General features: G+C 36.8%; 1 long non-coding RNA gene across 2 annotated transcripts in view; it reads left to right on the top strand.

Moving 5' to 3' along the window:
• LOC103551975 (uncharacterized) overlaps window positions 1-23,313 on the top strand; it is a 37,942-nt gene that overhangs the window by 9,508 nt on the left and 5,121 nt on the right. For both annotated transcript variants that reach the window (XR_545125.2, XR_545126.2), the window contains exon 3: window positions 13,213-13,347. This is a non-coding gene — a long non-coding RNA (uncharacterized lncRNA). The remainder of the gene's footprint in view (window positions 1-13,212; window positions 13,348-23,313) is intronic.

The following is a 23,313-nucleotide window of genomic DNA, read 5'->3' as shown; positions in this document are numbered from 1 at the left end:
CTGCCCACCTGGGATACTCTCCAAGCATAACTTTTGTCTTTCCTCTTTAGAAGTATTAATCCCCATATAGGCAAGGCTGACCGAATAGACCATGAAATAGACTTTTTGGTGGCCATGCCGTCATATTAGAATTTCTAGAGAAGAGATGCGGCAGAACTAAGATAGAAACCAGCTTGAGTGAGATACAGTTACTGAGTACTGGAACATACGCAAGGTCACAACCTAGATGGGAAATGAAGTATTGCTTGATTAAACTGGACAAGCATGCTTAATCCCTCTAAATTTGGTGCTTCTGGCAAACTGTACTGGAGAATGTAGTTTAGATCTGTAGCTAAATTGCTATTCCCTATTCTCTCCTCTGAGTTGAATGCAGCTGATTCTACGGTGCAGGCTCAACCTAAATTACTCGCCAAACTGCAGGAAAGGTTATAACTAAGTCAGAGACAGTGATTCTCTCTCCTGCCTGGGTAGGCCTAGCAGGTATGAATACCATTCGGAAAATGAAGCACAGTAGAGCCACTCGCGCCAATGCAAGAAATAAATGAGTGTGGAATATCTTCAAATCTCAATCTTAAGGCAAAAAGAACCTGCCCTATATTAAAGGTTCACCAATGAATGTCAAGTTCTAAGTAACCAGAATTACCATCTCCTCACTTAAGGATGGTTATGGGTTGAATTGTATCCCCCCAAAAGATAGGTTCAAGTCCTCACTCCTGGTTCCTGTGAATGGGGTCTTATTTGGAAATAGGGTCTTTGCAGATATACTCAATTTGAAATCAAGTAATACTGGATGAGAGTGGGCCCTATTCCAATGACTAGTGTCCTTATAAGAAGACAGAAATTTCGTCATGGAGACACATGCAGAGGGAAGGTGTGAAGATGGAGGCAGAGATCGGAGTGATGCCAAGGTTTGTCAGCAGTCACCAGAAGCTAGGAAGAAGCAAAGAAGGAACCTTCTCTAGAGCCTTCAGAAAGGAGCATGGTCCTACCAACACCTTGATTTCAGAATTAGAGCATCCAGAAATGTGAAAGAATAACTTTTTGTTGTCTTAAGACAGTCACTTTGTGGTACTTTGTTACAACAGCCCTAAAAAACTAATACAGGGAGGAACAAAGAATAGGTTGGAGGAAAAAGCCTGGAAGTGTTCCTTCCCTTCCAACTCTCCCTCAAACAGATGAAAGAGACTTTTGCCCAATGGGATAGGAGAGGATAAAATATTGGAGAGTGAGAACTTCTCTGTTTCCTGCATTTCTGCTTCTGTGAATGTTTGATAAAACCTCTACAAAAGCCTTTCCACTGTGTCTCCCTGGACCAGTGAACTGGGGAGTTCAGCAATGGGCCCCAGTGATCTCTGAAATTGGTCAGATGAGATGTTAATTATTTAACTCTACAGACATGGCACACCCTAAGTCAAAAATTCATTTTCTTTCCTATTTCCCATCTGAAAATTCACTCAGCCACTAGTCTTAAAATACTCACCAGAGATTGGTTGTGAACTAAAATAATATCCTCAGCTCCAGTTTTGAAAATGAACCTCCTACTCCCTTTGTTAAATTACCAGAAAGAAATTAACATCCAAAAGTAAAGTTTCCTTCAGTTTTTAAATTTAAGTTCAAAGAAATTAAAGCTCAATAGTCTTTTCCTTCTAATTTCGTTTTCTCTTCAGTCTCGGCCTAGGGGTCTCTCTGGTGCCCTTGGCCTGGGCTACCTTCCCTTGCAATGGATCAGCTCCTTTAATCCCTCAGGAATTGATTAATCCAACCCTAAATCTTTCATGTGTCCCCTGGGAGAGGACAGCTCTCAATAGGTTTTTGGATCTAGCTTCCTTCAGGAAAGTCGTTCTAGTTTGTTCCTTGAGAGCTTGCCTCTTGTATTGTTATTATAGTTGTTAATATTAATAATAATAATATAATAATATCACATATATATATGTGTACTAGTCTAAGGTCTTCGTACTTTTTCCCTCACTTAATCCTTTCAATAATCCTGTGAGATCACATTCTTATCCTTGTTTTATAGATCAAGAAGCTAAGGCACTGAGACAAAAGACAACAACAACAGTCGATGTTCAGACCTGGCTTGTGGCTCCAGAGGCCACTGTCTTAACCATCCCATAATATTGCCTTTACAAACCTTGTTTGATTTTTTGAGGGACCCCGTCATACTTTTTGATCTAGGCACAAATAAATTTGGCCTCCTTCTCTGAGCACCATCCTTTAAAACAATTGGATATGGGGATATCTCATTATCTTTTTCAACAATTTCTCCCAGGGAATGCTTGTGCTTCTTTTAGTTCCGGTAACCAGACTGCCTTTATTTTTGTTTCATGTTGCTACTGTTTCTAGAACGACTACTTGTCTTTCATATTTGACTTGTCCGTGACATTGTTTCCATGAGATATACCTATACTTATACATATTTATATGAAATCATTATTTAAATTATCTAAAGGAAGAATGATCAAATTCAAATTTTACAATTATTAAGCAGCATTCTTTGTGTTTTCTTAATGCAGATATTTCAACTAGTTGTTCTTTTTATTTCATGTTCTTCTTACAATGACTTTTTTAATAACGTACCTAAAACCTCCTCAGAGAACTCTTTTTTACTTTTTGTGGGAATCCTAAATAATAAAGGATATTTGCTCATTAGTCTATTGAAAATATAACAACCACCTACGAAGGCATGTGCCATTTCTCAGATCAAAGAAATTCTTTAAACCTCTTTCTTGTACAAATGTCCCTTTAAAAGAAAAATCCATGTGCTTTATTACAAAACTGAAGCTGGCTGTTGCCCAAGTCCTTTAGAAAACCACAAGTCCTGGCAAATGTCCATGTTCTGATATTTTCGTATACACTTGAGTACACTAAGCAGTTTTCTTAGTTGGGAAGAGATGAATTATGGGGAGTGTAATTTTGGAATCAAGCTTCTACCTACACCTCTACAGCTATTTGTAAGGAAAACTACACAAATCCTAATCACGCAAACAATTACATTTCGTAGTAGGTACATTGTACAGACAGCAAATAAGTGTATCCATTATGCAATAAGTCAAAGCTTTCTTATGGTGATTGTATTCTGAAATACCTTTTAGTTAGCAGTTTAATCATCTAATAGGAGGGTAAATTAAGATAAGCTAACAAAAAAAAGCTGCAGGGAGGTACTCAGAAGAAATTATAAAATCTATTTTTATCTAGGATCTGTGATAAAATTGTGCTTTTCTTTTTAAATGAAAATTCTATTTTTCTTTCACCAACAGTTGAGTTGGGTTTTTGCATAACCAATTTTGCACAGAAAAAAATAATAAAGCAATTATATTATGATGTAAAAAATAACTAGCATCATAAGCTTCCAGAATTTCCTGTCTGGGTACTAGAATTTGATTTTTATTTCTCTCTTTCAATTCCTGATTTAATATACGTCAATTTGCATTTAGTTATTTATTGCAGCATAGCAAATTAGCCCAAAATTTAGTAACTTAAAACAGTAAACAGGTATTCTCCTCACAGTTCCTTTGGGTCAGGAAACTTGAGAACAGATTATCTGGGCACTTCTGGTGTGGGGTCTCTTATGAGGTTGCAATCAGAGATGACAGGGGCTGCTGTCATCTGAAGGCTTGACTGGGCTGGAGGTTCCATTTCCAAGGTGGCTCACTCACATGGCTGCCAAGTTGTTGCTGGTTTTTGGCAGGCTCAATTCCTCCCAATGCGAGCCTATCCACAAGCTTCTTTAGTGTCCTCATGACATAGCAGGTGGCTGGCTTTCCCACAGCAAATGATCCAAGAGAGAACAAAGCCCCATCTTCAATATCTAACCTACACTCAGAAGTCACACACTGTCACTTCCACCACATTCTAGCTGCCAGAAGCCCATCATTAAGTCTGGCTCACACTCAAGGGAAGGGAAATTAGACACCACCTTTTGAAGGCAGAGGTGTCAAAAATGTGTGGACATGTTTTTAAACCACTACAGCATCACTTACTTTATCCCTTACTTCTTTTCAAGAATATTTGATATAAACCTAAAATTCTCGTCATAGGGGGCTGGCCCGATGGCCGAGTGGTTAAGTTCACGTGCTCCGCTGCAGGCAGCCCAGTGTTTCGTTGGTTCGAATCCTGGGCGTGGACACGGCACTGCTCATCAAACCACGCTGAGGCAGTGTCCCACATGCCACAACTAGAAGGACCCACAACGAAGAATATACAGCTATGTACCTGGGGGCTTTGGGGAGAAAAAGGAAAAAAAATTCTAGTAATAGATCACTTATCTCATTCTCAAGTATTTCCCTAAATTTTCTCAACACACTTACTCAACAACCCTGTATATTCTTAAAAACCTTTCTCATAATTTTATTGCTATTCCACATATAAGCCTTTCCTACTCTCACCATCACTACAATAGTGGTTAAGCACAAATGCTTTGATGTACTAGATTGTGAGATTCTTACTGGGCTTTGAGATTTGGGACAGTTTGTTGTTATTGTTCATTCATCTCTACAGCCTCAGAGTTTGCATTATGTCTTAACTTGGTTGGCACTCAATAAATGTTTGGTGAATAAAAAAAAGGAAGCATCTATAGTCCTTTGTGTTTGTTTGTTTAGGAGTCTTGGATCCAGTATTTCCCATTGTACTCATAAAGTAAAATCAGGGATTTTATAAAAATATTACATGTTGTGCCCTGAAAAGATATGGCAAAAAAATATAATGTGAATAGTTTTCATAGGAAAATAAACTGTGAAACAAATGAAAATTAATAGGGAGATAAAATATTGAGTAGAAGAGACTGGTATATCCATCTGTTGCCTCTCTCTCTCTCTCTCTCAATCTGAGAAGAGATGTAAGGGAAGATTTCAAAAGAATAAAACCCAACAGTGCTGAAAAATAGGGGGAAAGCGTCATCAGCAGTCACCACCTGAAAGTGGGGCATACAGAGGGAGTTGAAAGTTTATAAAGAGAAACAAAGCAGAGAAAGAGTTGTTTTGGAGAATGTAAGAGTAGGAGGTAGTTACCTAGGGAAATGTAGTAGACTGCAGTGCCAGACAGAGGCCCCCTTGGAACTAGGGGTCATGAATTTAAAGTGACAATAATCAGAATGATTATACAGTTTTCTCCAGCCACATTCAGCTGCTTTGGGACAGGCAATGAATAGAAAGAGAGTTCAATTTGAACTATAGTCAGGATTTTGCCAGAAGTAACTGGAGAGAAAGCAAAGCAAGGGATATATTATCATAGATCATGGAACCTAGAATGAGTAATAAGAAGGGAGGACAAGACAGAAATGATGGACCATAAAAAGTTGGTAGAATCAAGGGAGTGGAGGTCCATTGGGGTTGAGGAATTTGGGGTTCATACTTTCAGCTGGAAAGATAGTGGTGGTAGGAGAGCAGGATGTCTGAGACTATGATAGAGAAGAGTTGGTAGTGACAATGTCTGAGCTGAGATCATGGAAGTGGGTGATTGGCATGATGTGGAGGACAAGATCACTGGGGAAGTAAAAGAACTAAGAGGCTAGGGTTCTTCGAAGTATGCTATCAAATAGATTCTGAGAAAAATTATTTAAACCTAGAATTTTCTGTTCATCCAAATTATCAATCAGATATGAGCAAAAATTCAAGATTTTTTTACATGCAAAAAACTTAGAGAACAGACTGCCCATATACCATAAATGAAAATAATCCAGGCTGGACTGGAGAAAAATAAAATATCTAACCCCAAAACAAAACAAAGCAATGCCCAAGAAACACCAACCCCTGAGTATGACTCAAAAGAAGTGAAGGAAGCTGGAAAATATTAAAAGCGGGTCCATTATATTTAGACACTTGGATATTTTCCCTCAAATGGCAAAATTTAAATGAACTAGATTAGATTTTCTCTTGTCTTTGACTCCAATCACACTACATTATGAGTTCTACAGTGAATTAATTCTTCCAAGCTTTGTACATACATTGCTCATACAAATTGAAGCCAAATAAGCAACACTTATAATGCGACTATATGAATAATAATTATAGTTACCGTAAAAATGTAATCATTATAATTCTTGAAAATGTAAAATAATAAGTAAAGGATAGTCAAGGAAGAGAAGTGGAATGAAGGGCAAGTTCAATGTACTACACTCTTCATCTTTCATGGCAGAAGGTGGTAGATAGTGCGTAAGTCAGTATAAATAGGAAGTTCAAGTGTATTATTTCCAGGAGAACTAATATTGATACCATAAATAATAATTTGGAAAGTGGAAGTGCAAGTGAACTAAATTCCTCATACCTCACAGCAGATAAATGCAGCAAGGAATTGAGGCAAATGATCACCATATATAGGTGTAAATGTAACCACAGAAAGAACAAAAACAAATCGTTGAGGGTGGTTGCCTCTAGGAAATGAAACAGAGCCTGGTCGTTGGGAAGAGGGATTATTATCTTCATTTTTTGCCTTTTGAGTTCTTTGACTTAAGGAAAACTTAACTTTGAAGAATATATTATTTCTATCTTTTAAAAAATTTAGCTCTAATGAAACATGGAGAGTGGGGGAGGATATGGAGTGAGGAGTAAGCCACATACAATTAATTTCAAATCTACTTCTGTGTGTGTCATCTTAGGATACAGGTAATTGTAAATTTACATAGATTTATAAGGATTTAAGTTATTTTATCCTATAGAGACAATAAAGAATAAATATTACCTTTTTTTTCTTTTTTGGTGAGGAAGATTGGCCCTGAGAAAACATCTCTTGCCAAGCTTCCTCTTTTTTTTTTTCTCCCCACAGCCCAGGACATAGTTGTATATCCTAGTTGTAAGTCATTCTAGTTCTTCTATGTGGAATGCTGCCACAGGAAGGCTTGATGAATGGTGTGTAGGTATGTGCCCAGGATCCGAACCAGTGAATCCCAGGTGGCTAAAGTGGAGCAAGCCTAACCACTTGGCCATAGGGCCAGGCCCCAATATCACCATTTTTTAACTTAAAAAAATTACCTATGGATCTCACCCTTTCTTCACTGTTTTATCATTATTGGTAATGTTCAGCTTCCTTTTTCTTAAAAAAGAAAGAGGGAGAGAGTGAGGGAGAGAGGAGGGAGAAACTCAAAAGTCAAGTAGAAGTTTGAAAGAAGCAGATCTGAGAGTTAATCAGACAGAATAGAGACAAGATGCGTCACAGACCATATCCATTGCCATAAATAACAAAAGATTGTATTTTTAAATAGTTTTGCAATCAAAGTGATTTTTTCATATATTTCAGTGGGGCATCTATAAAGAAATTTACCAAACACTGCCAAATAAGTTTTGTACATTATATGGTTCTTCACATTTTATTTGATGATAGATTATGAATAATTCAATAAATGTAGCAAAATTGATTATAAATAATGTGACTGTTCAAATGAAAGATTACTGATATGTTCAGTAAAACTATGAAAATTTTGACGAAATATATTAGTTCCGGTGGTTCACACGTCTGATTTGGAGCAATTTATTGTGCTTTTTTAAAAATTAAGTCCAAATAGGAGAAAAAAAGCAGGAAAAAAATTTCCCCTTTATTCTCTTTCTTTCTCTTTTTGTTAATTCTTTTAACCGTATCATCAGTTCAAGGCCAGGAGTCCATTCAAGTAAAACACCCAGCCTGTGAGCGCTACAGCATAGTTGAAATAAATCGAAATCTTTTTTCTCTATTTATACTCTCCTCCTTCCAAGTGGAATAGCTTTTTTTTATACAGATAACTTCCTTCCTCACCCAAATAAAACAATTCTTTTTAAAAAGCATGATATCATAAGTATGTGTAAGTATTTCCATAATTTGTCTTGTATTACAGCTCTGCCCTTTTATCTTCCTATTCTTAGAGTAAATCTATTTGTTTCCTTAAAGAGAGCTTAGCTCTGAATATTCTGGCCTTTTTTTTCCCAAGCTTTATTTATTCATTCATACATTGTAAATCTAGAAAGAATGATTAGCTGCTCCCCAATTTCTATCTTCCTGTGAAAAATTCCAACATCATGAGTAGAAACCAACTGAGAATATGGCCTTGTGATCAATTAATCAGAGGTTAGTTTATGATATGTAAGTTGTACTGAAAGAGAAAATTGATGTAAGTTGTTGTCCTAGAGTAATTTATTTTAACATGAATGCGTATTTATTTTAAAAAGACAATTTTGTATTCTTTAAAGAATGAAAACATTCATATTTTAATTTTGTATTTTGACACTAATGCTTTCTTATTTGCTTTTATTGGCACAAAATTCAATCAGTTTAGCTTGAATTTTGTAGGTGATGTAGGGGAGATACGAAGTAAGATTTTCAACTACGAAGTAAGGATGTGATGCAAGGCCAAAAAGGCAAAATATTTTGGAATAAATTGGGAAGGTGCCAAGGATTACAAAGCAAACACCTTAAGCAATTTGGGAGACATTTTTCAATCTTGTAAAGGAAGCCCTGACCTTTCCCTGGATGAAATATGAAATAAACTAAAAGCATTGAGATTATTGGTTCAAAATAGGAATTAATTAATAACTTGAAGTCAGCTTCACTCAATTTCCCTTTTAAATGCCAAGAAGAACACAGAAAAGCACATGAAAACTCACAATATTGAAACCTAATATTGTTGGCCCACTTTGTACTGGAATTATATAGTAAAGTCTGACACAATAAACCTGGTGGCAAAGGATTAGGAGAAAGCGCTTTAAGTTTTGCCTCATATATAGACTTTATTTTATTTAAGAGAGAGAACTTGTAAAAGCCTAGAAAGTGCTTTATACCTGCCCCTCTGTGTGTAAGATCAGCAGCCAAACTACTTCATGGAGCTCCTCTCTAACACGGCAGAGAGGAGTCAAGCCCAGCTCCATCCCTGTTTGCTTCCCACCTGTACACAAAGGCAGAAACTGCCAGCATGTAGGAGCAGTTGGTTGTAGCTCTTTGATTTAAAGAATGTCCCAGTTCCAAAAGTAAAGAATTATCATCAGAGATACAGGGGGAAAAAAAGATCTGGAGGCAAAAATTCTTCATGTATCCCATTAGTTCAAAGTATCAAAGAACCAGTGGTGTAGGGAATTAAACTACCTCAGAAGACAATCAAAACGTTTTGTGAAAGCCAGCAAGAAACTGGAAAGGATATAGATCTGAGCATATCAGTCTGCATTTCAGCTAGAGATCTGGAAAGTTTACAGGAGAGGGACTTTAGCCGTTAATTCTCTGATCTATTGACAAACACTGAGACTTAGGACTGAATCTCTTTGGGTGGGAATTACTAAGACACACACAAAAAAGATTAACCCTCCGGGAGGAAGGGGGTGAATTTTGCTTGACAAGAAAGAGTGGGAACTAAAATATTTACAGGAAAAATATTTCTAAGAATATAAGATCCTAGAAAAAATTTCAATAAGTTGGTATTATCACCAAAGGATTCATGGCTTCTACGAAGAGAGAGTCAGAGAAAAATAACAGAGAAACCAAAAACAACACTATGAGATGAAAAAGTAATAGCATGAGGAGTAAAGAGAAGGTTAATACAGTAAGACGAAAAGGGAAAATGCTGAGTGCTATGGACTGAACATATGTGTCCTCCCAAAATTCATATGTCAAAGACCTAACACCCAGTGTGGCTGCATGTGGAGATGGGGCCTCTGAGGAAGTAATTAAGGTTAAACTAGGTCATAAGGATGGGGTCCTGATCTGATAGGTTTTGTATCCTCATAAGAAGAGACACTGGCAAACTTGCTCTGACTCTGTGTGCATAGCCACGTGAGGACACAGTGAGAAGGAGGCTGTCTACCAGCCAGAAAGAGAGGCCTCATCAGAACGCCAACCGTGCTGCCATCTTGATCTCAGATTTCTAGCCTCCAGAACTATGAGGAAATAAATTTCTGTTGTCTATGTCACTCAGTCTGTGGTATTCTGTTGTGGCAGCTTGAGCAGACTAATACACAGGTTAGAAAGTTTCTGCAAGGAAGCCCAAAATATAACAACTCAATTAAAATCTGCACTAAAGGCCAGAAACAGCAGGATTTATACTGAAGAAAATATAATCAGTGATTTAGAGTAGTGTTTCTCACACTTTCGTGTACACGGGAATCACCTGAGCTTCTTGTGAAACTCCAGATTCCGATAGGGAAGTGTGGGGTCTGAGATTATGTATTTCTACCCACCTCCACTGCTCCTCATCCAAACACCACATGTGGTATTTATGCAACATGGCCATAGAGCACAAGCTCGAGAAGTTCAGAAGATGACAGATATGGATGACAAGGAGCATGTGGATGCTCCTGTTTCTAAAAAGAGAAAACAGAGCAAATGCCACAGCAGCAGTAATTCAATGTACAGCTGAAGAAAATTTCCCTGAGGGTCAGAGAGAACTGAGAGTGTAGAAAAGAGGTACTGCCACTTTATGTGCAAAACTCAATAAAATGTTCTTGGACCTATTTCAGCAAACTAAAGAAAAACAAAGCAGAACCAAAACAAAACAAGACCGACAGAACTACAACAACCATAAGCAACAAAATGGGGTAGATTTTAAAGTGAAACAAGAAACAAGCTGGCCTCAGAACTCTCAGCAATTTCATTTAGCTAAAGAAATGTTGATCATAAATTTGTTCTTAATAGGGGAAAATGCAAATCTAAAAGTCCAACAATTGTTTAAAAATTATGGTACATCCATGAAGTAAAGACTATGCTACAATTAAAATTACATAGCAGAGAAACACGTAATAATATAGAAAATATTCACAAAAATATTATAAAGTGAAAAAAGAAGGTTGCAAACCAGCACATGATTCCACTCCTGTAAAGATGTGTATGGAGGAACATGTGAATATATGCCTAGAAACAACTGGAAGGATGTATTTCTGCTCCCTGATGAGAGATTCCAGGCGATTCTTTATTTTCTTATGTCTTGTTGGTATTTCCTAAATTCTCTACAGTAAAGATAAAATGGGTCCATGAAAAATGTCTAAAAAATATAAATCACTAGTAGTGTCCATCACTGGGCACTTTATGTCCACTGTCTTATTTCATGTTTTATTATATATATGTAAATTATTTTTAATCAAATAGACATTATTGATGTTCAGGGAATATTAATCACTCTGTATCCTCAGGAAAACTAGCACGGAACCGAGAACAGCATTGCTATAACCTGGTTTCTCCTGTTTGAGGAAATAGTTTTCTTGTTTCATTTCTGATTTTACATCTTACAAAACTTTCAAATATTCAACAAAGGAATAAGTGAGTTATACTGGAGATGATTTTCTTCTATGACGTTTTCTTAAAATTATTTTTCAAATCAGAATTTACTTCAATAAAATTAAGAATAGAAAATGTTCTCAATTCCTTTATAAATGTCATGACTATTACAATATCTACTAAGCAACAAATTTTTAAAGTAAAAATGAAGAAAAATGGGTGCTAGAACAGAAATGTTTTTTATGTACAAGTGATGATAGAAACTTTTTTCCTTTTAGTGAGAAGAAGAAAAGGGCCACATATCTTTTTTTTTCTAATGAAAGACATAGTGTTTTGGAAATAAATATTTTAATGTTTTTCCCTAAATGTGGTTTAATTTTGCTTTTTATGGGCATTTCCTAAATCTAACTTAAAATTCTAAATGACAAATTATAAGGATTTTTCAACATACATACAATATGCAACTCCAGCCTTCTATTAGAAGAGTTAATAAGCTGAACACAATATAATTCATAGCCACTCCTAGGTCTAATTCTTAACCGATCTTTAAAAAACAACAATAACAAAAAGGAAATAAGAGAAAAGAAAACAAAACAAAACCAGCCACCTCTTCTCCTAATTTTGGATATTAAAAATAAACATATTGCATTAGAGTTATTTTTTAAGTTCAAAAAAAATCGCTTTAGGCATTTTCTAAAACTGAAACACATCATTTGAACTCATCTATATCACGTCAGATAGCTTACAAATAATTACTTTTTGGAAATGAAAAACTTAAGTTATTCGAGTGGTAACTGCCTTCCTGACTGTAATTCTCACTTTTTCTCGCCCTGTGGTAGGTTTTTCAAAATGACAGAAATGCTGTCTTCTCAATGTCTTTAATTACCTTATGCTTTTTCTGAATTTATCCTCATATGCATGTCCTTTTGTGGTCTGAACTGGGCTTGGCCACGTGACTGGCTTTGGGCAATGGGAGGTTAGACAACATGATGCAAGCAGATCATAAAAAGCACCTGCAGGAGTACACTTGCCTGCTCTAGCCCCTTTCCACCGCCATGGGAACATGTGCAAGCTAGCCTGCAGGAAGAGGAGAGCCACGTAAAGCACAGGCGAGCCTTCCCAGTTGTCACAAGCGAGGTCCTACTAAATCAGGTGACAGCCAGTTCACTCCTAGACCTGAGAGCAAGACCAAATGAGATCAGCAAAGGCACTTAGCTGACCACTCAGGACACGTGAGCAGAAAACATACATTGTTGTACGCCACAAAGGTTTTTTGGTTGTTTGTTACCCATCCTTACTGTGGCAATTTGTAACTGATCAGCATTGCATTGGCACTGTTTTAGAATAAAGTGAATTGAAGACATTTGGAATATCTTGTAGAAGCAGCAATGATGAGGCTGTCAGAAGCGACTGAGGAAAGAACCTTGAGCAAGAGTTAGGAAAGACAGATAGGTGTTCATCAAGACATTTAAATATTCCCTGTGAATTCTCAAGAAATATTATGGGTGTGGTGGGAGCCAAATATCCTATAGACAGAAGTCACTTGGTAACAAAAAAATATTATATTAGGTTATTTTTTTAAAAAGAAGGAGTAACCTTAGAAACCCACAGGACTTGGGACCTTATTTTATTAAAGTTTATTATTATGAGTTCCGTTAGACCTTAGTGGAACAACAGAGGGACTAAAGAATAGAAAATAAAAGAAAGAGTGGGCTTCTCTTCCCCATAATCGATAAACCACTGAAGGGAAGAGACAACATTTTATTTATTTGTTTCATTTATCTCCCACAGTACCTAACACTGTGATTTGCATGTAAATTTGCACTCAATATGTGGTTTGCTGAATTGAGTTGGACAATTATAGAATAATTACTTTGTAATTCTTTTGAGTTCTACGTGAGAATTCTCATCCAAGATTTTGTTGAAAGTCACATTCAAAAGTTTGAAATTGACACGGAAGTCTATGCTTCTTTGCATATGGTTCATTTAAAAAATGTAACCTACTTAATCTAGTTTCAGGCAACTATAAATTTAGTATCATTTGCCCAGGTTCCCTACAGCAAAGTTGTAGGTGAGAAATGAGAAGAATGAAGGTCGATGGCAAGGTCACCAGCAAAGGGACAAGGGAAAATCAGAAGATAAAGCTGATTGCTGACTCACCCTCTTGCACCTATGAGACCTCAGGTAAGACACCTAATGTCTCTAAGCCTTGTTTCCCTTGATTATTTGAATTCTCTATAAAATGGGGGAATATCGTGGAAAAGGGGCAATAAATATGCTCTGTTCACCTCACTGGGTGCTAGTGAGAATGCCCTGAGTTGGGTTATATGAAAGCCTTATAGACATTACACAATGTGAAAAACTATCATCCTCATTATTATTGTGATATTAGATTAGGGCATATTATGTTCTATGCGACATCATATTTATCTAGCTCCAGCTCTATGATGTTAAACAATCGTGTTCCTTCTTTCATTCTAACTTCAGAGAGCATAACACCACACCTTCCAAAAGAAATCTCCACGTGCCTCTTAGCCAGGCTATATGCAGAGACAGCGAGAACTCCCTCAGTGGCGACATGTGTTCTTGGCCTTCGACCCATGAGTCAGAGATTGGATTGGCTAAATTGTAAAGACAACTTTAAGTAACTGTCTTATTTCTTGGACTATGCACAATTTCCCTATTTAAGTTAATGTGATACTTTGAGAAAATTACATAAGGAACAGAATGCAGTATATGCAATAAAATCAATCTGTTCTGAAATTCAATAAGCCCACCAGAAACGGTCAGAGTTAAATTCCTGATATTCAGTACAAATTAAAAAGAAAATTCACAACACAATAGTCTTCTCTGTGGAATTCATACAAAAGAACCCCAATAATATGAAAGAAATAATAAGTGTGAATGATAACCCACCAAGTACAATGTAATGAGAGAAATATTGGACTTGAACTAAAAGTTTTGTGTTCATATCCCAGATTTACTCTCAATTATAATGTGACCTTGAGCAAGTTGCTGAACATCTCTTAAATTTCCATTTTCTCATTTATGTGATGAGATTAGTACCACCTACCTTACAAAATTGCTGTAAAGATTAAATTAGGCAAGGCTTATTAAATAAGAGTAAAGCATACGATACTTTGTTTCCTTTTTTTTGGTTTTCATCTTCCCTGAAATTTGGTTAGAGCAAATCCTGCTTCAAAGGACCACTGTGTGTTTCTCCCTGCCTTGAAGCTAAGGCCGTTTCTGTTGAGCTTCTGCCCATCCAACTGTGTAATATGATCCCCATGTTCTTGCTATAAATGGAGGCCTTTCTCATTTGTGGCATTTCTTTCTTACCCGTATAGTCCCCAACTCGAGCTCTCAGACTCTGCTCTGTCACAAGAAAATTATCTTCTGTGTGCTCACTGCATGAGCTTGGTTTATCACCCCCTCCATATCACCTAGTGTGGTGGGAACCTATATAATTGTAAAGTGGTTGCATAGCAACCACATTGTCAAGCATCTCCATCCTACCTTTTCTATTTTAAAGCTCCAGAAAATTAGTGGAGCATTTTCAGCTAACAACGGTGTTTATCCAGAAACAGAGAAGGTAAGATTCCAGGTCGCTGATTCAGTTGTTTTTTATTTACCTCCAGTTTTATATTCACCAGGCTTGTGTGTAAAACAAGGACTGAAGTGTTCACAGGTGAGGCAGCGATCAGCATCTAAACATATCATGTGCTCAGGGAGAGCTGTCATTGCAAGTATCCAGAGTTATCTGGGTTATCACAGACAAATAGCTTCCCCCAGAACATCACAAATCGACAGCCACCTGCTCCTTCTTGGCTGGTGGAGTGAAACAGACACTGTAGTCTACTGGCTCTGCTAAACTGTGAATTACGTACGAGTGAGCCAAAGCCACTCTGCCAGCCATTGAAAGGAAAATGACTTCACTCAGCAGGAGGACTCCCCCTTGCCAAAAGAAAGGAAAAGAGACTTGAGAAATCATTTAAATCAACACCCTTATTTTACATACCAGAATTCAGGTCAAGTGCCTTGCCCAAGGTCATAAAACAGCTATCTCACTGCGAAAAATAGGATGAGTAAAAATCTTTCTGCTTAAATTAAGGGTTCTTCCAAGGACATGGCACGATGCTGTATTTTAAGAGCACAGTACTGGTATGGAGTGAGACTCTTCGGCTTGTAACCTCGTTCTCCAATTATATGGAAGCTACCAAGCTAACCTTTAGGGACTTCAGTTTCCACGATGCTGGGTCATTTTGAAGAGTACACAAGACAATCCCCACCATATTCATGTAATTGCTCCTTCTATAAGTACACGTTAGCAATTATTATTATTATTCAATGGTCCAGAAAATCTAAACCTGTCAAGGCCCAAAGTAATTTATTGATATCTTCAAAAGAAGGGAACATCCTACAATCAATGGAACTGTAAAGTCAAATAAACTTCCAAAATTTAAAGCTATATCTGGATCACCAACTATTCAGTCCCTTTAAAATTCTCTCTTCCCTACCTTTGGAAATTCAACTGGCCCAGAACAGTAACCACATGTAATATGGAGCTTAGGAAATAACAGTTTTTATTTCCATGTAAAATCCTCATTTTAACCTTTAAACCATACTCTAGCCTTTTTTATAGAAGTAAAAAAATATATATATATAAAAAACAAAAATTAATGAAGTATGAGGAACCCTGCCTAATTTGAGCCTTGAGCCATGGTTTAAACATTCTTTTAAAGAAAAGCTCCCATGATTAATTATCACTAATTATACTTTTTTGATCTAGGAGATCAATAATCAACTAGATGTATCATTTGGAAGAGCTTATTTTTGGTTAGGCTATTAATCTCAGCCAGAATAACTGCGGGCGTGGGGAGGTAGTGTGGAAAAGATTTCAGCAACTATTCTATCAAAGATGAGGATTCTCAAAAAAGACCAAGGCAGGTTTTGCCCCTCCCCAAAAATAACAAAAAACACAGGTTGGGGGGTGGGGGAACTCATATAGCTCACAGCTTTAAGTAGATTCTTTGAAAAAGATCATTTTGAGTATTACTCTTAGGCCTGGCCATGCTTATTGATGATATAATCATGGGTTCTGGATATTTTCTTCTACAATCATCTTTCCTTTGCTTAGTAAGGGAGACTCATTCCTTCTCCGACATCAAAGATCAGTAAATATGGGTGTAAATCTTCAAGAGATCTCAAGTTATCCTTTAGCTTACCTCTCTGGTACCAGGTATGTTTTCTCAAAGGATTTCCAAGTGTCATTTTACCATCCACATAAAAACAGAGGTTATCAGAAGTGGGTTGTTGGTTCATAACCTCAGGAGTTCCCTGGGCAAAATCTGAAACTGGTCCCTTTACACAGAGGGCAAAGAGAGACTGAAGAAAAAGTGAGATCACCCCAGACTGGTAGACGGCAGCTTTCATAAGCAAAGAAACTTCCCTCTGAGGCTTGTCCTGGGCAGCCACAAGATGAGTAGATCTCTGCACCAGCCCACCGGAATCTTAAAAGTTTATACAGGGGTCGGCCTTGTGGCATAGTGGTTAAGTTCACTCACTCTGCTTCACCAGCCCAGGGTTTGTGGGTTCCCATCCCAGGTGCAGACATGGCACCGCTCATCAAGCCACCCTGTGGCAGCATCCCACATGCAAGATAGAGGAAGACTGGCACAGACGTTAGCTCAGCGACAATCTTCCTCTAGCAAAAAGAGAAGGATTGGCAACAGATGTTAGCTCAGGGCCAATCTTCCTCACCAAAAAAAAGTATATATAGAGGCCTTAATGGGATCCAGTCACACATACAGTCCAGATGGTCTCAACAACACATTGCTCTCTCAAGGCTGTGCCCTTAAAGCAGCTCCTAGTGTGAGAAGAATGGGTAGAATGTACATTCCAAGGACAAGGGAGGGGTAAGGAGCCTCTGATTGCCTGGGTCCAGCTCAAGGTGAAATGGCAGTCACGTCCTCTCAATGACCTCCTCCAACATGGCTGCATCAAGCAATCAGGGGACATAGCTGCACTTTCAGATCTTTCATGGTTCTTCTGGCATAATCTCTCTGATTCCTGTAAGAAGATGGCTATGGTATTCTCAGGCCAACCTCTTTACAATATTATAATCTGCTACTCCAAAAATATTTCTTTCATTTTCTTGATCATTCAGTGAACCCTGAAAGACATTATGGATCTTATTGTTTGATTATTTGTGTGGTTGTTTTGTTTTTAGAAACATCATCAATGAAGAAGAAGAAAATGATAATAATAAAGACCACAGAGTCTTAATGTAACTTAAGCTGGTTAAAATTTTCCCAGTTGATACTTTCTTCTCTTGCCTGAATGAAGAAATTTACATATTTTTCCTTTAGAGGGATACACTGTTAGTGAGAGAACTCTCCAAGCACACTTAATCTGGGCAGTGCCGACACCCTCCTCCCCAACTTGTCTTCATTAATACTGGAGCAGGAAGCATTTTACAGTCAATTATTTTTGCTTTTTTTTGCTATCTGTGACCTTATATAAAAGCTGCTACTGTGTTCAACTGCAAATGTAGGATGATAAGCCCTTTAAGTGAGAATTTAAGCCCCTAGTAAGGCATGAATTTCTGTGACAAATTTAGTAAAGAAGGTAGTTGTGAATTTGACTCACCAAATAATGGTGAGTCAGTTAGGAAGTTGAGGGATGGAGACAAATGGAGAAGAAATGGATAACAGATAAATAAAGATCTGGAACAAATATAGAAGTGCCAATAACATGGGCCTCATTTAACCTCATTTTTTCTAAAGCTTTGGGCTATAGGAAGTTCTTAGTAAAGTTATAGGAAGATCATTTAAGAATCATCTGGAACAACATGTATGAACTTTGAAGGATTACGCAAAGAGAAATAAGTGAGTCATAAAAGGACAAATATTATACGTTTCCACTTATACGAGGTACCTAGAGTAGTCAAATTCATAGAGACCGAAAAGCTGGTGGTTGCCAGGGGCTGGAGAGAGGGGGAAATGGGATTGTTTAAGAGGTACAATGTTTCAGTGTGGGAAGATGAAAACGTTCTGGAGATAGATAGTGATGATGATTGCACAAAAATGCGGACGTACTTAATGCCACTGAACTGTACACTTTAAAGTGATTAAAATGGTAAATTTTATGTTATATATATTTTAACCACAAATTAAAAAAAGAATTACCTGGAGAAAGATGGCAAAGGAAAAAACTGATTAGGATGACACAATTGAAATGATGAGAAGCCAAACATATGTATAAATATATACATATACACGCATATATATATTTCGTGTTACCAAATTCCCTTATCATAAAATCTGTTTTTATCTTAAAATGTGTAGAAAATCTCAGCAAAAGAGTGCCCCCATGTGGACCTCTGTGAGGTGGCAAAATATGTAATGAATAAGCCTGGATATTCCTCCAAAATTACACAGGTCTTTTGAATTATACGTTCTAGTTCTTAGGCATAACTCTTATGCTTGCTTTCCTTGATGGCAGAGGACTCAAACACCTCCCAAAATTTTATCCAAAATCAGAGACTCAAAGAAGGATGCTGATATATTTTGGAGAGATTCTTTTAATTTTTAGTGACAGAGTCAAAAGATGAACTTTCATTTTCTGAAAGTTTTAAAGGTTGAAGTTCGGTAGCTGTTACGCTAATTGGAACCAAGGATGTTTAAATTCATCTTGGGTTTCTAGAAGAACTTCTCTATATGAAAAAAAGATATTTTGAGTGTGTTTTGGGGAGGAGAGAGATGTTTTCGAACATTACTTTTATTTCATTCGTCACTGTATTTTGTTCTATTTCTCAGCAGGAATGACGTTTTATTGTTATTACCGCCACCCAACTTTGCTGTTAATAAATAGGAAACTAGAGAAAATAAATATCTCTTTGATCTCTGCATAGTGGAACAATGTTGTTCCACAACAGATATTTTTATTTAACACTTTTCTTTTAAGTTGCTTTTTTGCTGACTCCATAATTGTTTCTTTTTTTCTAAGCAAGAGAATTTCATCAACCTCTTTTGGCGGCCTAGGAACATGTTAAATAAGTTTTTCAAGGTCGTTGAAAGAATGAGTGGCAAAACAAGATTAAAATTCTGATGTACTGATTTCCTACACTAATCTTAGCTGATTGCCAATGCTGCAGCTCTAAAAATGCATGTTCTTAAGTAGAAGCAATTTTTAGTTGGGATTTTTCAAGGTAATTCTGATTTTGTGGGGAGAAATAACTTAGAGGATTTGATAAAAGTTTCTTTTGCGAACAAAGCCTTCAACCACGAATATACTAATTTTGAAGAAGAAAGCAGAAAGGCTAATTGCACCTACTGGCAGCTTTCACCTGACCTTGAAAAGGTTAGAGTCATCCAGAAGTCTCATTAGAAATACTGTTTTGTGAAAAGTTCAAATTAAATTGCTTTCTACTCTTGGGCTTCTGTTTCCTTGGGATCTGGAACCTGAACTAGTCTGGTATTAAAGCAATAACTAACAGTATGGAGCTAAAGCAATTTGTTCTTATCCATCCTGAGATGCTTTGGAGACCATTAGTTATAAGTTCATGTTGTCATTATAATGTCACATTAACAGGTTATTATCATTTCCAATTGTAACTATGTGGGGATTTAAAAAAATTTTTATTCTGGGATAATTTTATATTTGCAGAAAAGTTGCAAAGATAGTATAGATAATTTCATTATACCCTTCATCCAGTTCCCCCTCATGTTAACATTTTGCATTACCATGTTACATTTGTCAAAATTTAGAAACTAATATTGGTACATTACTTTTAACTAAATTCCAACATTTATTCCATTTTTCCACTAAAGTTTTTCTCTACCCAAGATTCCCATCGAGGATATCACATCACATTTAGTCCTTATGTCTCCTTAGTCTCCTTTGGTCTGTGACGGTTTCTCAGACTTTCTCTGTTTCTCATGACCTTGAAAGTTTTGAGGAATATGTATTTTGTAGCTTGTCCCCAAATTTGGTTTCATCTGATGTTTTTATCATGATTAGGCTGGAGTTAGGGGCTTTTGTGTAGAATACTTAAAAGGTGGCAATGTCCTCATCACATCATACCAGAGATGCATGATATCAATATGGCTTATCACTGGTAAGACAACTTTGATCACTAGGTTAAGATAGTGCTTGCCAAGTTTTTCCACTGTAATGTTGCGATTTTTTCCATTTTTTCTTTTCACTGTTTTTCGGAAGGGGGTCACTATGTCCAGCCCACACTGAAGGTGGAGGAGAGGAGGGAGAATTAAGCACCACCTCCTAGAGGGGCGTGTCTCTGCATACATTATTTGGAATTTTCTATAAGGAAGATTGTCTCTTCTCCCCTATTTGTTTATTCAATGATTAAATTATGTCAATATGGACTCATGTGTATTTTATACTTCGGGTTATAATACAATACTATATCATTTATTTTGTTGCCCAAATTGATCCAGCTCGGCCACTGGGATCTCTTTCAGAATTGTTCCTGTGACTTTTCGCCATGCCCCCATTCTTTCATATTCTGAAGCACTTCCTTACCTTCTGGCATTCCAAGATGCTCCAGGTTCATGCAATATTTACTCTGGCCCAGCCCTAGAATCCACCGTTTTTCCAAGGAGCTTTAATTGCTTTCAATGGCAAATGGCAAATGTAGAAACCAAGATCTGGGCACTCAGTGTGTTCATTGCTGTTGGGTGTCACTGCTTCTAAGCCCTCTCAGCAAATAGAACTAAGAAACAAACGTATATATATTAACCTATGTATATCCATACATTTATAATTATTTCTGTATCTCTCCATCTGTAGATAGATGATGGGTGGATGGATGGATAGATAGATAGGTAGGTAGATACATACATACATACATACATACGTACGTACATACATAGAAATTCATACTGAAGTCTCTGACACTAATCCAGTACCATAGAGTTCATTCTCACCTTCTGTGAGAATTTTTTTTAATCTCTGTAAGTCAAGTAAAAGTTTTTTGACCCATGTGGCAGATATTACTGTTTGTTTATTCACCTAATATTTATTCATGTCTTGGTGATTCCCCAAATTTTAGGGTCAGCAATGTGTCCAATTAAGAAATTCTCCCCCAAGACTCTCTTTAAGCTAGAATTGCCCCCATGTATTCTAGATTTATGAGATACAAAAGGAAGCTCCCTGGTGGACCTTAAGGGAAAGTTATTGTTTTCCCAATAAAACACATTTTTCCTCTTCATTGTGCTCTCTTCCTCCCATCTGAGCCATGCATATGACATCCGGAGGTGGAGCATCCACCTTATGACCAAGAGGTAAAAGGCCATACCCTGAGGATGGCAGAGCAGGAAGATAGAAGGAGCCTGGCCTGATGAGTTCTCTAAGCAACTGCAGCAGCTTAGACTGGCACCTCCAGACTTCTTGTTACACAAGGAAGCTGAACTCACAGTTGGTTAAGCTACTGTAGTCTGTGATTAATACAACCCACTGGAAGAATAGAATAATATTTTCTTCTTTCTAAATTGAATGGTGTGTTATTGTGATATGTGCCATGAGATACCAGCCAGTGCTGGTTTGTTGTGTTATGTTTATTAACTATGTAATTAAGTATTAAAAAGCATATTTCAGTTTCAAGGGTTGATGCGCAAAGAGTTTAACAGCATTCTTACAATCAGTTCTAGGCTAGCAAGTTTCAAGATTAACTAAATTTTCATCCATACATACCATGTAAAGGAGTAAACTTTGGAAAAACAAGGAAATTGTGAATGGGTCCTAAGTTTATACAGTAGTATCACAAGAGAGTAATTTTCAGGATGTGATTCAATATCTTAAGACTATAGTCCACAGATTCTTGGTGTAGCACGAGAGAATATGGGTTAGGGCGAGGGAGAAGCAGGGGAGTGTCAGAGTTCCTGGGAGAATATGCAGTTTGAAAAAATTACATTGGATCATTTTTTCATATTCATCAAAATTACATTTTGATCAATATATTTCATTTTCTCTGAACATTAATAGTGATGATAATAGTAATAGATGTGATCTGTGTTCCAGGCAATATACTAAGCACTGGAAAAGTATTATAACATTGACTTGTCACAACAATGCTTTGCAGTAGCTATTCTTAGCATCTGCATTTAAAAGATGAGGAGCTAAAGTGTAGAAGTGTAAGCTCACATATCTAATAAGCACTGGTATTCAAAACCAAGTGTGTCTGATTCGAGGATCTATGTCCCTACTCACCTCACCAAACTGTTTCCTCACTAAATAACATTAAAGGAAATTATAGGGCTCCTGTTTTATCAAAAGACACTTTTAAAAAAGGGTTTTTTAAAAAGTTGAGTAATACTGTTATACTCAGTGAAAAGTGAAAAGATGTTTTCCTACCTCCTGATAGGAGTAAATCACATTGCTAAATGACATAGATTTCTAGATGAATGTAAGAGTTTAAACTGACATTTGATTTGCATGAGTCTATGACCTTAGGTCAATGCAATGTCACTATGAAGTCTTTTCTCAATCAAAACATAAAAATGAGGTATATTAGTTTCACGTGAATTATTTGCAATATTTTGAATCTTTATAGCAATGACAGGCAATTTTTGCTGTTATTCTGATTTAGGAAATGCCAGGTATCTGTGAACTTAACTGAGATGCATAAAGCGTGACTTATGAAAGATTTTGGAAGGATTTTTGTCATTTTTTCAATACATAATAAATGTACGTGGTTTTATTCTTGAAAATTACTGCTTGTTTAATAAATTTAAAGATAGAAATTTCTACCAGAACAAGAGGAAATAATTTTTCAAACGTTTACAAGATAGTATTTTTAGGAGACATAATGCTTTTTTTTTCCACTCTATTTAAAATAAAGAGTCATGGTACCTTTAATTGATGAGTATGGACATTACCACTTATTGCCTTGTGAACATAAAAGTTTTCGTGAAGAGCTTGTGATATGCCTAATACAACTGTGCACAGGAGTGAATAAAGCGTCTCAAGTAGCAATTCCAAGGTATTGACAGTCATAGCAGCAAAATCTCGTATCTGGAAGTAGCATCCATAATAATTTTAATATCAATGTATAGTTGCATAAACCCTCATTGATTAAAGAAAATAAATGCACTTTTTTTCAAAAAAGGCTTCTGCATATAAATGGATATA

Source organism: Equus przewalskii, chromosome 5, assembly GCF_037783145.1.
Source record: "Equus przewalskii isolate Varuska chromosome 5, EquPr2, whole genome shotgun sequence".
NCBI lineage: Eukaryota > Metazoa > Chordata > Mammalia > Perissodactyla > Equidae > Equus > Equus przewalskii.
Note: the sequence above shows the minus strand (reverse complement) of the source record. Positions and strands in the feature narration are given on the sequence as shown.